The sequence below is a fragment of the Rhipicephalus microplus genome, chromosome X, assembly GCF_043290135.1.
Source record: "Rhipicephalus microplus isolate Deutch F79 chromosome X, USDA_Rmic, whole genome shotgun sequence".
NCBI classification, from domain to species: Eukaryota; Metazoa; Arthropoda; class Arachnida; order Ixodida; family Ixodidae; genus Rhipicephalus; species Rhipicephalus microplus.
This window is the reverse complement of record NC_134710.1, coordinates 7,243,959-7,258,018: the sequence shown is the minus strand read 5'-3', so window position 1 is coordinate 7,258,018 and position 14,060 is coordinate 7,243,959. Positions and strand designations below refer to the sequence as shown.

Sequence of the window (14,060 nt, the reverse complement as noted above, 5' to 3'; positions counted from 1 at the left end):
CGTAGCGGCCACAAAAATGTCTTAGTGGAGGGTTCCGGATAATTTAGATCACCTGCTAGGCTTTAACATGCACTTCAATCGATCACCTGCTACGCTTTAACAGGCACTTCAATCGTAGTGTGCGCACGTGTACTGCTAATGTTCTGTGTCTATCTCTCTTCTCTCTCCTCTCTATTTTTCATCTCCTTCATCCCCCTCCCATGTGCAGGATAGCAAACTGGCTGCCTATAAACTAGTTAACCTTCCTGCCATTCTTTTCCTCCTATTTTCCTCCCTCAATCATACCAGTGGGATACCACACACCGGCAGCGCTTTCATTATATCATGGGATGTTACGGGCCCAACTGCCCTAGTTAAAACTGTATGACGGTACCGCTAGCGGAATTTGCTACACGTCACCGACTCCAGTGGCTTCTGCGTCGGGAGAATTCGTTATGGTTACATTTCATAATTGTAATAAAAGCCGGGTGCAATTTTTGGGGCCTATGCTGTGGATATTCTGAATTGTAGAGCACCAGGGCAAATTGCTTGCTGTGCAATTGCCTGGTAATCCCATCCTTTGCAGCAGGTGTTTCTATAAAAATATTGTATTTTCCTCAGTAGTTAAGCAAGAAAAAAGAAAACGGTACTGGTGCAGCAAAAGATGCGCAGTTTAGTGTGCGCACAATAATGGGATAGGGTCATTGTAAGTGAAACGTCCCAGCCCAAAATTAGACTGCGAGCGATTCTGCTGAAAAAAATTTGAGCTGAAAGGTAACTGAGTGAGAATAATTTCAGTGAAGTATCTTTGTTAAAAAAAAACTGTGTTGTCACGTGACTACCCTTCAAGTGTGCCAGCGATAAGGAAAAAGGCGGAAATAAATCATCTGTATGCAACCTTCAGACTTATGGCAACACTTTTGGTTTTAAAGCATTATGTTGTCCTTGTTCTTTCATGTCAAATCACAACTAAAACCATATATCACTTCTAAACCTTAATAGGATTAGCAAGGAAGCAAGAAAACGGGCGTGTTCAGACAAGTTTTGTAAAAACTGCAGCAACGTTCCAGCCGCAGAACTTCTTTCGCTTTTTTACCAGTTCTCGTTCTATTTGCTGAAACTATTTTAAATGTCTATGAACAAGAATTTATTGAGAAAAATGCTTGCGAAATCGACAAAAAGTGACTTTTCCGGTAAATTCAATTGTAAATTAGGCATCAAAGCCGCCGTGCTAAAAATACATGATACAGTTAGTTATCTGGTCTAATGCCTTTTTTTATGTGGAAAATTTTACTCCTTTAATTTTGTTTAAAACGAAAAAAAAATTTTGATGTGCACAATTAACCAACGTCAGAGGTAGGAAGTATAGCGATGTTTTTCTTCTGTTGTGGACCGGGGTCCCACCGACGCGTCCCTGGTGATGTGGGTTGCCGAGACGTCTGAAGGGTTACATCGGACCCGGATTTCTGTGGTAGCTTGTAGCAACACTGGAGGAAACGTGCTGGCAAGTTGAAAAAACGAAAGACGAAGTGATTTACTGCCACTTTGTCCAGCTATTTACAACATAGTAGGTCAGAGTTCTGCAAACCACAACCGTGGTAAATGAACCGTTAAACCATAATTCAGACCACTTTTCTTGCGTTTACAGTGTCATTTTAAGCCCTGTCGGGCTCCTCCTTCTTGATTGAAACACCAATCACACACATGACGCCACCCACCAGGGCATCAGTCAATAACGCGTTCGCCACATATTTATTGCACTTGCTGATGCAATGTTCCTTCGGTAAGTTTCACTCAAGAGAGGGGGAGTGGGGTCCTACACGGAGCAAGTTGGCGAATGAGCGCTTACTGCCTCGTTTCCCCTAAGGGCAGCAAAGGATCGATTAGCTACTTAATCATTTGGTCATGACCTGTGGGGTTGGTCGGCTGCGCCACCTTTCCAAACAAGCCATCATGGAGGAAATGCCAGTAGGGACGTTGGCTCATGGACCAAACTTGCCACATTCTTATCCATTTATTACTTCCCGCTGCTGGACGCTCCTTCCGAGAGAAGGACACTTGGGTTTCAGATCGTGAAAACGCGTCCCAGCTATACTTTTCATGGACAGGATATCAGTGACGAACAAAACTCACAACACTTAACGCATATTCACTCTAGTGGGCGGGAATCGGCCTTTTTCACGACACGTACAGCGCCCTTAGCGGCGAGAGCCAAAAGCGAATTTGGTGATTTTCTGGTTCATGCGACAGCGTTGTAGGCTTGGAGCTTGCGCTATAGTGTACTAGAATAAGTACACTATACTTGCGCGTTCCTTTGCACCCAGGCACGGCGCCGTGCTCCCGCCCAGGTTGCAGAAATTAGGCGCCTTTTCTCATGTTCTAAACACTACCACCACCTTTCCACACATCGCGTCCGAGATCGTGCGCCGACAGGTTTCGGAGGCCACGAGCCACCAAAAGTGTTTCGGGGTGGCGCCGTCGAAGCATTTCCGGTGCGCATGCGCAGATGGTGCCCGTGAAAAAGGTTCAAGTATCACATCCAGAAGTCACCCTTTAAATAATGCCGCTTGTTTCAAATACCTAGGAGTTAGTATTATGCCCACATTGAAATGACACTCGCATATCGATAACTTCTTTTCTAAGGCAAACAAAAAACTGTGTTTCCTAAAGAAAAAACTGGAGCAGGCCACACCGGACGTCAAACAACTGCTTACATAACATTCATACGTGTTGTCTTAGAGTACGCTAGTATTGTGTGGTCGCCTCACCAGAAGGTGTTGTGGACAAAATTGAAAGAATAGAAAAATTAGCAGTCCGTTTCATATGCGATTGATGCCGACGCACACACACAGTTACAGCTTTGTGAAAGTTCTGTGAGCTTGAGTCTTTGGAATATCACAGGTGCAAACATCGCCTCAAATTTCTTTTTAAGATTATAAGCGGGCAAACAAAAATAAATAAAGATTTATATCTTCAGCCCCCTAGAAGGTGATGTGATTATCTTAATAATAGCAGAGCAATTCAACCTTATTTCACACGCACGAATGCTTTCCACCACTGCTTTTCCCAGACACAATGAATATGTGGAATAGTTTACCCAAACCAGTTGTGCAACAAAACAATGTCAGTGAATATTGAAAATGCATTACAGTTTTCTTTGTAGTGGTGCATGCTAAATTCTGTTGTGAGCATTTATTCATTATTTTTGTGTGTATAGTCACTGTTGTTTGTTCCTTATTTTTAAGTTGTTGGTTATTCATCTCGTTTTTATATGTGCTTTTGAATTTTTCTTTTTTGTGCAAACGTTATGTACTTTGTGACACCCTCCTTCTAATGACCCCAAGCACAGGGTTGACAGTATCAAATAACTAAATAAATAAAATTATCAAACCAGATGATAGGGTTCACGCTGTGGTGGCAGTTAACAAGACTGACCACATAAAGAAAGGGCTTAGCCAACTGCTTGGTGAACATTTCTACAAGTAACTTCCTTGTGATCCCGCAGAGGAAAATGAAAAGGAAATTAAGGTCCCATACCTTACTACGTAAAAGCGGCAAGATAATGAATCCCGAAGAAAGAGCGGTGACCCAAACGGAAGAGGTTTAAAACATTTATAAGCTTTCCATTTGGTCGGCGCTCTTTCATTTCGTACTTACGGAGGGGGGGGGGGGCAAATTTTTTTAGGCCATTATCCCATGTATTCATATGGAAGCGTGACCGGAGAACTTTTGACCCCCCCCCCCTCTCTGTACTTCATGCTTCTTCCCGAACAGACGATGCTCCGTCTAACCACCAATTTTATAACGTATTATATGGTTAGATCTATATGTCACCGAGCAACTCCTTTCCTTGCCGCTTGTACTTACTACCTAAACTTCAGAACATTAAACACCCCAGCCAACCTAGAGAGCCCAGCAACGACCCCGTCATTCAAAATATCTAGTTTCATCGCTTATTTCATTAGGCTCATCCCAAAATCATTCTCATCATATGCTCCATCCCAGCCTGCAACTTTCTTCGAGAAGTGTCAAACTATGTAGTACCACCAGGAAGCTATTTCGTGACCATGAATGTCTCATTGCTGTACCCAACATTCTCCACACTGAAGGAATCACCGCCTACGGAAAAAAAAAATAAATTGACCAGTATGTGCGATGACAGTAGACGGGCTCCTAAACCTTAAACATATTGCTTCGTAGCTATCGCATGAAGGGTGAACCATTCTGTGGACAGAAGACGACGAAGATGACTGGTTTGCTTGCTTTGTGTGCTGCGCTCTAATAGCGATTTTCGCGTGCACGCACGAAAAAAAAAAGCAAAAAAGCAACACAACAGGAATGACGACAAGCATGCATCTGCTCATAAAACCAAAAACAAGAAAATGAAAAATTAAAAAACCGGCATATACCACGACAGAAAATCAACATTGAGTCAGAATAAAAAGCCCTGGACACATGCATACCATAATCGTAAGAAATAATACAGTGCAAGGTGAAAAAAACATGAAAGTCATGTGGGATGCCGGTGTCTAAGTTTTTCCATGAACGACTGAACATTTTCGCAGTTTATCAAATCCCCAGGCAGAGCATTTCAGTTAGTGATAGTGCGCAGAAAAATGAGTTTTTAAAGCCTGTTGTTTCACAGAAATTATCCTTCAGTTTTTTCGGATGCTTGGATTAAGTAGATCGGCGGTGAACAGTTTTCATATACGCATTCTTGTTTATTGAGTTACGTTATTCGTTCGACTATCTAGATCACTGCTATATTTGCAACAAAAAAAAAAAACTCGTATCATCAGCGCATATAATGTGGTGAACTGATTATTCAATAAGAACTATCTCGTTACGTAAAGTACAGAAATGAACAGTCCCAATATGCTTCCCTGCGGGACGCCTGTTTTAATGAATTTTGTTGCGGAATGGTTGCCTTGAATTACGACGATTGGGTGTGGTGTTGCAAGTATGCAGTGATTAACTGTGTACAACGCCTCTTATACCGTAACAATTTAACCTTTGTAGGAAAATTGTATGAATATTGAGATGGAAAGCCTTTGAGAAATCAAGAAAAAGTCCTGGTAGCATATTTCAAAATTCAATATTTTCTAGAATGTATTCTTTTTGTGCCAGTAGCGCGAGATCAGTAGATTCGGAAACCATGATGTGCTAAAGTAAACAAATTGCACTTGTCAGTAAAAGGAGTCAAACGTTTCAAAATAATTTTCTCCGAACTCTTGGATAACACAGGTAGAATCGATATAGGACGGTAGTTGGACATGTCATTTCTGGAACCCTTTTTATAGATAACTGTGACTTTTGCTATGTGCATGTTCACGAAAATTGTCCTCTGTACAGGCAAAGTTAAAATGTAAGTAAGAGAGCATGCAAGTATGTCAATGACATACTTAACAGGTTTCATTTGAGTATTGTTCGCGTCAGTGTCTTTGCTAGTACAAAGTGTCACAAATTTTGCTACTAATTCATTCTGTGGAATTGGCTCTAGAAAATTTGTTTAGTTGTTGCGATTATTCATATATTTTAGAGCTGTACTACTGGTTATAGAGCCGCCAACTGACAACAAGAAGTCGTTAAATATATCAGCTAAATCAGGCCTTGAATTTATGTACCATCTTTCACAATTTAGGTTAATGCCTCCAGTGGGTTCTTAAGCCTTCTGTGAAGTGCCTTCCAAACGCTTTCTACATGCCCTCACGTTGAGCTAAACAGGTTCAAATAATACAGTATCTTTTATTCACGAAGGGGCTTGTTGTCAAAGCTTTGGTGCTTTTTAAATGCTTTGAGGGCTTCAGGGGACACACTGTAATTGCCTTGAACAATTGGTCCCGCTTTCTTATAAGCTTAAAACATTCTTTATTTAGCCAAGGTTTTCGACTTTTTTTAGAAGTTTTAAATGATTTTAAGGGAAAACATTGAAGATATATTTCAGTGAACGTGTTGGTAAATAAATCGTATGCTGAATTGTGGGTGCTCCCTGCGAACACATTGATCCAGTCGGTTCTGCCTGAGCACTTTTTAAAGAGGGTCAGTGTTTAAGGATTGATAAATCTATAGAAAAATTCTGCGCGCACCTGTTTGGGTACGTTATTGAGTTGGTTTACAAACATAAATATAGGAATGTGGTCATTAATCTTATGAGTCACAGTGCCAGCCCGGACAAGTGAAGTACCAAAGTTCGTAATAAAAAGATCTAACAGTGTTAATGATTGTGAAGGGATTCGTGTAAGAGCCGTTATAAAGGTTTGGCCAATAATGCGTGCTTAGCATTACTTGAAGTTCTAATTTAACACTTCAATCTCGAGTTTCGTAGTAGGAGACTAAACATAGAAGTTCATGGCATGCATGCAAGCTACGGCAAACAAGGATTTGCAGTGGAAGTTTAATTATGTGGCCTAAACTGCTAACCTGTCAGCGCTGATTGGGAACGTCAATGGCTAATATGTTGATGTAGAGGTCACTAATTAAAATGAAGGCATATTTTTGTTCACTCACGAATTCTAACCCTAAGTTTAACATTAAGGAAGGGCAGTAACATACACAAAACACTGATGTACCACATATAACAGTGAGTATTTCATATAAAGGAGAAATGCAGCAGAATTCAGTCACCCGCTCACAGTCTATTGAAATGGAGATTAGAATAGACCACCCCTTTTGCAAGTGCGGTTCATGAAGTACGATTTATAGGTTGGAAGCGTAAATACATCGTCTTCCGAAGCAAAGCACGTTTCCGAAAACATCACAACGTCAAAGCTTACTTATGCTCCACTAAAAAAACAAAAAAAACCATTCGAGTTCATCCTGTTTACTCCTTCCCGATCTAAGGTTCAAATGAACGCAGCTGAGGCTTTTTTCACAAGAGTCATACAAGATTTTAAGAATAATGGTGCGGTAAAGGGAATGTGATAAGAAGCTTATAAAAAAAAATATCAGTAGGTAACAAGGCAAGGCAGGGTAATAGTGCACCTTATCAAGGTTGGCCAAAAACAGAATGACAACCGCGTTGTACCTCTCTTGTCCTAACGAGAATCTTGCCGTTGCAGTGCCATGAAAAACGATAGCCATTGTTCTGTTCCCAGTCTTTCACGCTGCGCTGCAGGTTTTTTTTTTTTTTCGCTGGTTCATGTTTTTAGTGATCGAAAGACTCAATGAAGCAACTCTTAGAGCTTTCCGATTTCCTATAGTTACTCATTGTGTGTTGAATGCTGAGGACATTGAACCATATTTCTGGGTGTTGTGTTTGGCTTTGACGGAAGTCTGTGGATAGCGCCAATGCGAGTCAGTCAGCCCTGGCAGGTTAGTAATCTTGGCCACATAAATCAACTTACACTGCAAATCCTCGTTTGACGTAGCTTGGATGCCGTGGACTTTCATGTTTAGTCTCCGACTACGAAACTCGAGATTTCAGTTACTGAATGTTACTTGAGGTGCCGTCCGCCTGTAAGTTCCCAACGCGTCTGTTTAAACTACTAATGCCCTTTTCCTGCTTAACCTGACGGCTCAAGATGTCATCGTAGTTGTGTGACAATAGCTGGATTGAGTCCTTAGTCTCACCAAACTGAGCCGGCAGCCCTGCTAAAGCATAAAAAATACCTAGTTATTTCTACAAAAAAATGGTTAACTTAGAGTTTATGATAGTTTTCTCGCCATTTTTCAAGTTTTATTAATGGCAAGCAGCACATCGCCGTGACCTGCGACCGCCCTCTCCTTTAGTTTTAAATTTGGGCCCCGCCGCAGTGCCCTAGTGAATAAGGCACTCGGCTGCTGACCCGCAGTTCACGGTATCGAATCCCGGCTGTGGCGGCTGCATTTTCGAAGGAGGCGAAAATGCTGTAGGCCGTGTGTCCTCAGATTTGGTTGTACGTTAAAGAACCTCAGGTGGTCGAAATTTGCGGAGCCCTTCACTACGGCGTCTCTCATAATCATATGGTGATCTTGGGGCGTTAAACCTCACATATTATTATTATTAGTCTTAAATGCAGTCCCCGACCAGCCAGAACAACTGCCAACATGCTAAGAGGACTCACATTTGTTGCACTTTAGCACGCATTCATCAGTTTATCACAATGAAAGGGCTTTCTGTTCTGCTAGGTCATGTTTTCAGTGAAGGAAAAACCCTATAAAATCATCTCTTAGGGCTTTCCACTTTCCTAGCCACTTATCACGCATGTGCTTGTCGTGGTGCGTGGTCCAGTCATTCACAGTAGCACTCAATTCAGACTCAATTCGGCAGCATTCAATTATTAAAATAGCACATTTAGCAGAGACAACTCACCTAAGCACTCAATACACAGTGGCAATGGTGGTAGCGGTAAGGCGGTATCAAGAAAATAGGCGAATTTACCAACATGAAAAGCAAAAAAGAACTGATTGGGCGAACATCCTTTCACTGCCATTGCTGCCGCCCGTGTGTCCAAGTACGATGGGGACACCGCAAACACGTAAACACTTCCGCAGATTCACTGACGCCAAGGTGTGATTCCGTATCCACGGCAGCCGTTTTCAGGTAGTCTGGGTAAGCAAAAAACGCTGATAAGGCGAACGGAAACGCTCACTGCGTCTCTCATATACTTATGGTGGTTTTGTGCCGTTAAACCTTAACAATTATCATCATCATCATCATCATCATTATTATTATTATTATTATTATTATTATTATTATTATTATTATTATTATTATTATTATTATTATTATTATTATTATTATTATTATTGTTGTTGTTGTTGTTGTTGTTGTTGTTGTTGTTGTGCCTTAAAATAACTTTTCCAATGTACAGACTGTTCCGTTTTCCTTCTTGCAGGAAAGTTTGAACATAGTTGTGTATATTTCTAGTTATTTTTCACTTTCTTTACATGATTCTTATATTGCCTTTTTATTCTTCCCATTTTGCGCTGTTTTTTGTGTGTTTTCACTTTTTATTTGATTATTTATTTGATTTATTTTTATTTGATGATTTTATTTGATTAGTTGCTGAATGTCACTTGAGGTGCCATCCGCTTGTAAGTTCCCAACGCGTCTGTTTAAGCTACTAATGCCCTTTTCCTGCTTAACTTCCTGCTTAAGATGTCATCGTAGTTTTGTGACAACAGCTGGTTTGAGTCCTTATTCTCACCAACGTAAGCCGGCAGCCCTGCTAAAGCATCAAACAACCTAGTTATTTTTACCAAGCAAGGCCAGATGGTTCCTGGAATGATGAGACCTCCAACCTAAGGTGGACGCGGAACCTAGACTGCTATACACCGTTTCAAAAAATAAACGTTTATTCCCCCTCCTTCGGAAAAGCGCCTTTATATTATTGTTGTTCGTATTATTTTAATTTTGCGTGGACCTGCACAAACGCCTCATGATTGTTCCAGGACAGGTTAAATAAATAAGTTATTATTATTATTATTATTATTATTATTATTATTATTATTATTATTATTATTATTATTATTATTATTATTATTATTATTATTATTTCGCTAAAATTAACTCTGAAATATCGTTCTAAAACTGCCAGAATATTATCGTTGCATTCACTTCACTGCCGACGAGATCACGCTGACCCATTATTAAAGACGATAGTATTTCTTGGGGCACTTCGACGCAAAAACTTTGATCTTTCTGTCTGCCTGTATGTATGTACATTTGTCTGTTTGTCTGTCATAACGATGCCCCAAACGGCACCAAGCGATACGCCAAACGGCCAATCTCACTCACAACGCCCACCAATATTACTGAAGTTGCAGCGTTCATACTTGTGTGATTGTCACTTAAAAAAGAGCAATTATTGCGCATATCGGAGGCACCATAACAACACGTATACATTTTTTATGTGTGGCTTTGTACTAGAGAAGGCACACATAAGGAATTCTAAAGACCGTAGCATTTATCACGCTGCGCTGATAGTGCAACGTGATGCTCAAAAATGCAAGTGTTTCCAACGTTTCGCTAAGACGACACGGTGGTGGCACCTGCCTATCACTTCGCGTTCTACACCTTATCACCTCCGAGACTAGCGCGCATCTTTCTCCGTGGGCGCACACGCTTTCTTTCGTTTTCAAAGATGACTTCCAGATGGCGCTCGTGTCTAACGTGACTCGATGCGCTCGTCCGCCTTCGCGGCACAGATCGAGACTCTCTAACGCAGCGCTTCCAGGATACGATTCACCAATTTTCTCGCGCACAGCCTCAAATAAACGTTTTGCTCATTCTCTCCACACGAAAAACTATCTCTTTCGACGACATTTGCAGTGAAACATGTAGATACGGGCCTTTCTTTTTCTTTACAAACTTGCTCAAGGTATGGTATCCTGGCATGTACTTCTCAAAAACACGAAGGACATAATGAGATTCGAACCCAGTTTACCTGCGCGCCCGCCCAATATTCTGCTGCTGAGCCACGCCGGTGCTTGGAACTCCTTTGAAGATGGGTTCTATACGCAGGCTTGATTTTGTGAAAGTAATCGCGGTAATACGAGTAATAAAGCATTTAGGAACAGCAAAAAAAACAATCAAGTGTCATATAATTCGAATTTTCGCAATGAGTGGGTCGTTGAATGCTCCAATCGTTTGCAAAAGCTACATCTTGTTCACATAATAACTGTGCCGAATACCCACTATTGGTATTTTCGGAGTTAGAAAAGTTTCTGCCATAAATTCTTTATCGTCCTCATGCACAGTACGAAAAATTGCACAAAGTACCTTGCAAGTGTGCAGCAGCTACCATGCTTCTCCGGAGAATGACGAAAGATGGCGTAGTGAATGCATGCCTACTACAAAATGAATAATAACGTAGTGGGTACCCTGCTAGTGTGCGTGATAACTACCTAAAATGTGTTTCAAAAATGCTCTGAAGGCTACTCGATCTTTCAGCTTTCGCTGTATGGTTGCGTTCACACTGAGCATTCCGGCCACCGAAAGTGCGCCGAATCCAATTCAGTGGTGGCGAGGTCCGCCGAAAGGCCCTATCCGCGCCGATCGCTCTCGGCCAATTTTGGCGGCGTCTGCCACCGAATCGGTCACGGCGGACTAATAGGAGTGCTAGAAATTTTAAAAAATGGCGGCCAAGCCTCACTGACTTGTCATGTCGCAATGCACGTAACTGAATGGTGTAACCAACGGTAATTTAAACCACTTATTGCCTACTTCACGTACCAATTTCGTGGAAGAGGTGACCGAGCTTGTCGTTGGCGTGATAGAGCTTGTCGTGGTCTAAGACAAACCAACCAACGTTGTTGGCGTCGGTGGTTTTTTCTGCACTTCATGCATTACAAGACAGCGACTTGCCAGCAAAGTGACCAGTACTTATTGTTCTTGCTTCCCACATACGAGAATCATTGAAGTATTGACTGTCAGATAGCGCAGTGGCGTTTGCGATCCTCGACAACAACCGGGTGACAGCGCATCCATCCCGCGTTCGGCGCGTAATAGCTGGCAAATGCGGCGGCGTGAGACGTGTCCAGTGCGAACGACGCCGAGTCTAGGCGGTAAGAGAATTTCTCTCACTGTAGAAAGCGGATGCTTCAGTGTGAATTAGGGCTTACAGTGCTGCGTGTTTCACGCAGGCGTCGTGGTTTCAAGTGCGAAGCATTTCTTAGCGAACTTCGGTCAGTTTGAGCGTATCTATCTATCTATCTATCTATCTATCTATCTATCTATCTATCTATCTATCTATCTATCTATCTATCTATCTATCAACTTAAGTTTGGGTGTTCTCGTGGTCACCCCCTTAACTTGGCGTGAACTGAAATTAACACTCAAGGCTAAGATAGCTTGACGAATATACGCACTGGTCAAGACATTAATAATGTCACAATCCCGTTGCATGCATCATCAAACACTTCCCGTCAGATAGTGGCACATACCCACGCGCGGCTTTGCGCCGCTGGTATGCAGGTATGTGCCACAAGTGATTGACACTTAGTATCTACCCAGGAACAAAGGACAAGAACAGACATGGGAAATTTTAACACGCGAGTGTTAAGAAATACCCAACATCGGTAACGTCGACGAATGCTAGAATAAACCTGAGGATCCCAGCTGGAATCGAACCGAAGCATTCTACATGGAAATGAAGCATTTTACCACAGAGCTACGCCAGGTCTCGGAACTATACTTTTCAAATAGACGCTAATCTTTGTGAAACATCATCAGTGGGTGCAGTGCTGACTACCCAATTTTATAAATATTACATACGCACGCCTTTCATACAGTCGTCACGTCGGGCTAACGTCAATTGTGGTCAGTTGGCATGGGCTAAAGTTGATTTATGTAGCAGTGTTCAGGGCTAGCATCCTCATGAGCATCAGCACTTCATATTCGCTTCTGGTGTTGCTAATACGCATGTTCCAGTTGGCATCATTGCGTAAGTGCAAACAACTGGTTATATAAAAATCTGCAACTCTTCAACATAGGTATGTGCGTGCATCATCTGTACATAGTTTTATCGTCATTTCATGACGTGTCGCTCCATAAAAAAAATTGCGGCACGGTAACCACCTCTCCGCATGCATCGCGTAACGTCCATTCCAAGATACGTGGGATCTGACGAATTTTTTTTTTATCTGAAGTCTGCACCCTCTTAACACAGTTTTTCAGAATGTACACCCTTGACGTCTTTCAGGAAGGTTTCTACATATTTGTGTATATTCTTCTTTATTTTTCACTTCCTTTCATAGATTCTTGTCTTGTCTTTTTATACTTCAATTTTGCGCTGATTTCGTCACTCTTCATCTCATTTTTCTGAAAAGTGTATGTATTGTATTGTTTACTTGTGTTGTTTATATGTTTTTATAGTTTTATTTCTTTATTTGTATTGTTCTATTTTTGCGTGCGCCTGCCCTAAGAACTCATGGTTGTTCCAGAGCACGCGCACGTTTAATAAATTGCTATCTTGCTCCCAATGCTTTCTCCGGCAACGCGGATTGTGTTCCAATCGTGGATTTCGAGATGTTGCTCTGCTCCAGAGTCGAGTGCTCGCTCGCAGAGTCAATTGGCTAGTCCGAGTCTACCATTGCGATTCAACATAAGGCACTTGACTGCTAACCCGCAGGTCCCGTACTAATTAATCCCGGCCACGTTGGCCTCATTTTCAATAGAGCCAGAAATACTTGGGGCCCCTGTGCTTAAATTTAAGTGCGCCTTATAGAACCGCCCGTGGTGGAAATTTCCGGAGCCTTCCACTGTGGCGTCATACCCCAACAATAATAACGATAATAATATTAATATTCATGGTAATAATATTAACAATATATTATTATTTTTATTATTATTATTATTATTATTATTATTATTATTATTATTATTATTATTATTATTATTATTATTATTATTATTATTATTATTATTATTATTATTATTATTATTATTATTATTATTATTATTATTATTATTATTATTTCGCTAGAAGTAACTCTGACTCTTGTTCTAACACTACCCGAATAACATCATTGCCATCACTTCACTGCCGATGAAGTCGCGCTCACCTGTTCTTTCTTTACAAACTAGCTCATGGTATGCTATCCTGGCCTAAATTTCTTCTCAGATGCATAAATTTTCGTATTCCGCGCAAGTTAACAAGAAAGAATGGATCATTTCATGTTCCTGCCAACTTCTTTCAGCACTGTATACTCTTTACAGAATACAAAGTATACATGGTGTTCATTTTCCTTACCTGCGTGTTACTACTTACCGATAATATTTGTCTATACACTACTCCCCTTCGATAGCTTGTCGTCTTGCTGGCGTGTAGCTTACGCGTAATGAAAAGACACTGTTATAGCGCTTTTTCCGCGCATCGAACAAGACGGCTGCCACTCACAACGGTTGCCAACGCCCTGACTGACGAGCACAAGTTGAATCATGTTCTTTTCTTTCGCAGATCTTTCATGGGTGGTTTGCATCTTGGTCACGAAATCATTCGAAGCGGTGCAACGCTGGTCAGAGTGAGTGCATTTCCAGACTTCAGCGCCAGGATAAGAACACTCGGATTGTAGACGTGATCGCTACTAGCGCATCGTCACTCAGGATGATAAGTGTGAAATATCACACCGAATACGTAGTACTAGCGTCGATGTCGCAG

At 41.4% G+C, this 14,060-nt stretch overlaps 1 protein-coding gene across 1 annotated transcript in view; it reads right to left on the bottom strand.

Moving 5' to 3' along the window:
• The window catches only part of LOC142777416 (uncharacterized), a 42,352-nt gene extending 33,853 nt beyond the window's left edge, over window positions 1-8,499 (bottom strand). Inside the window, exon 1 of the transcript XR_012888076.1 lies at window positions 8,270-8,499. The gene's annotated coding sequence lies outside the window, so the exon portion shown is untranslated. The remainder of the gene's footprint in view (window positions 1-8,269) is intronic.
• Between the last annotated feature and the right edge of the window lie 5,561 nt (window positions 8,500-14,060).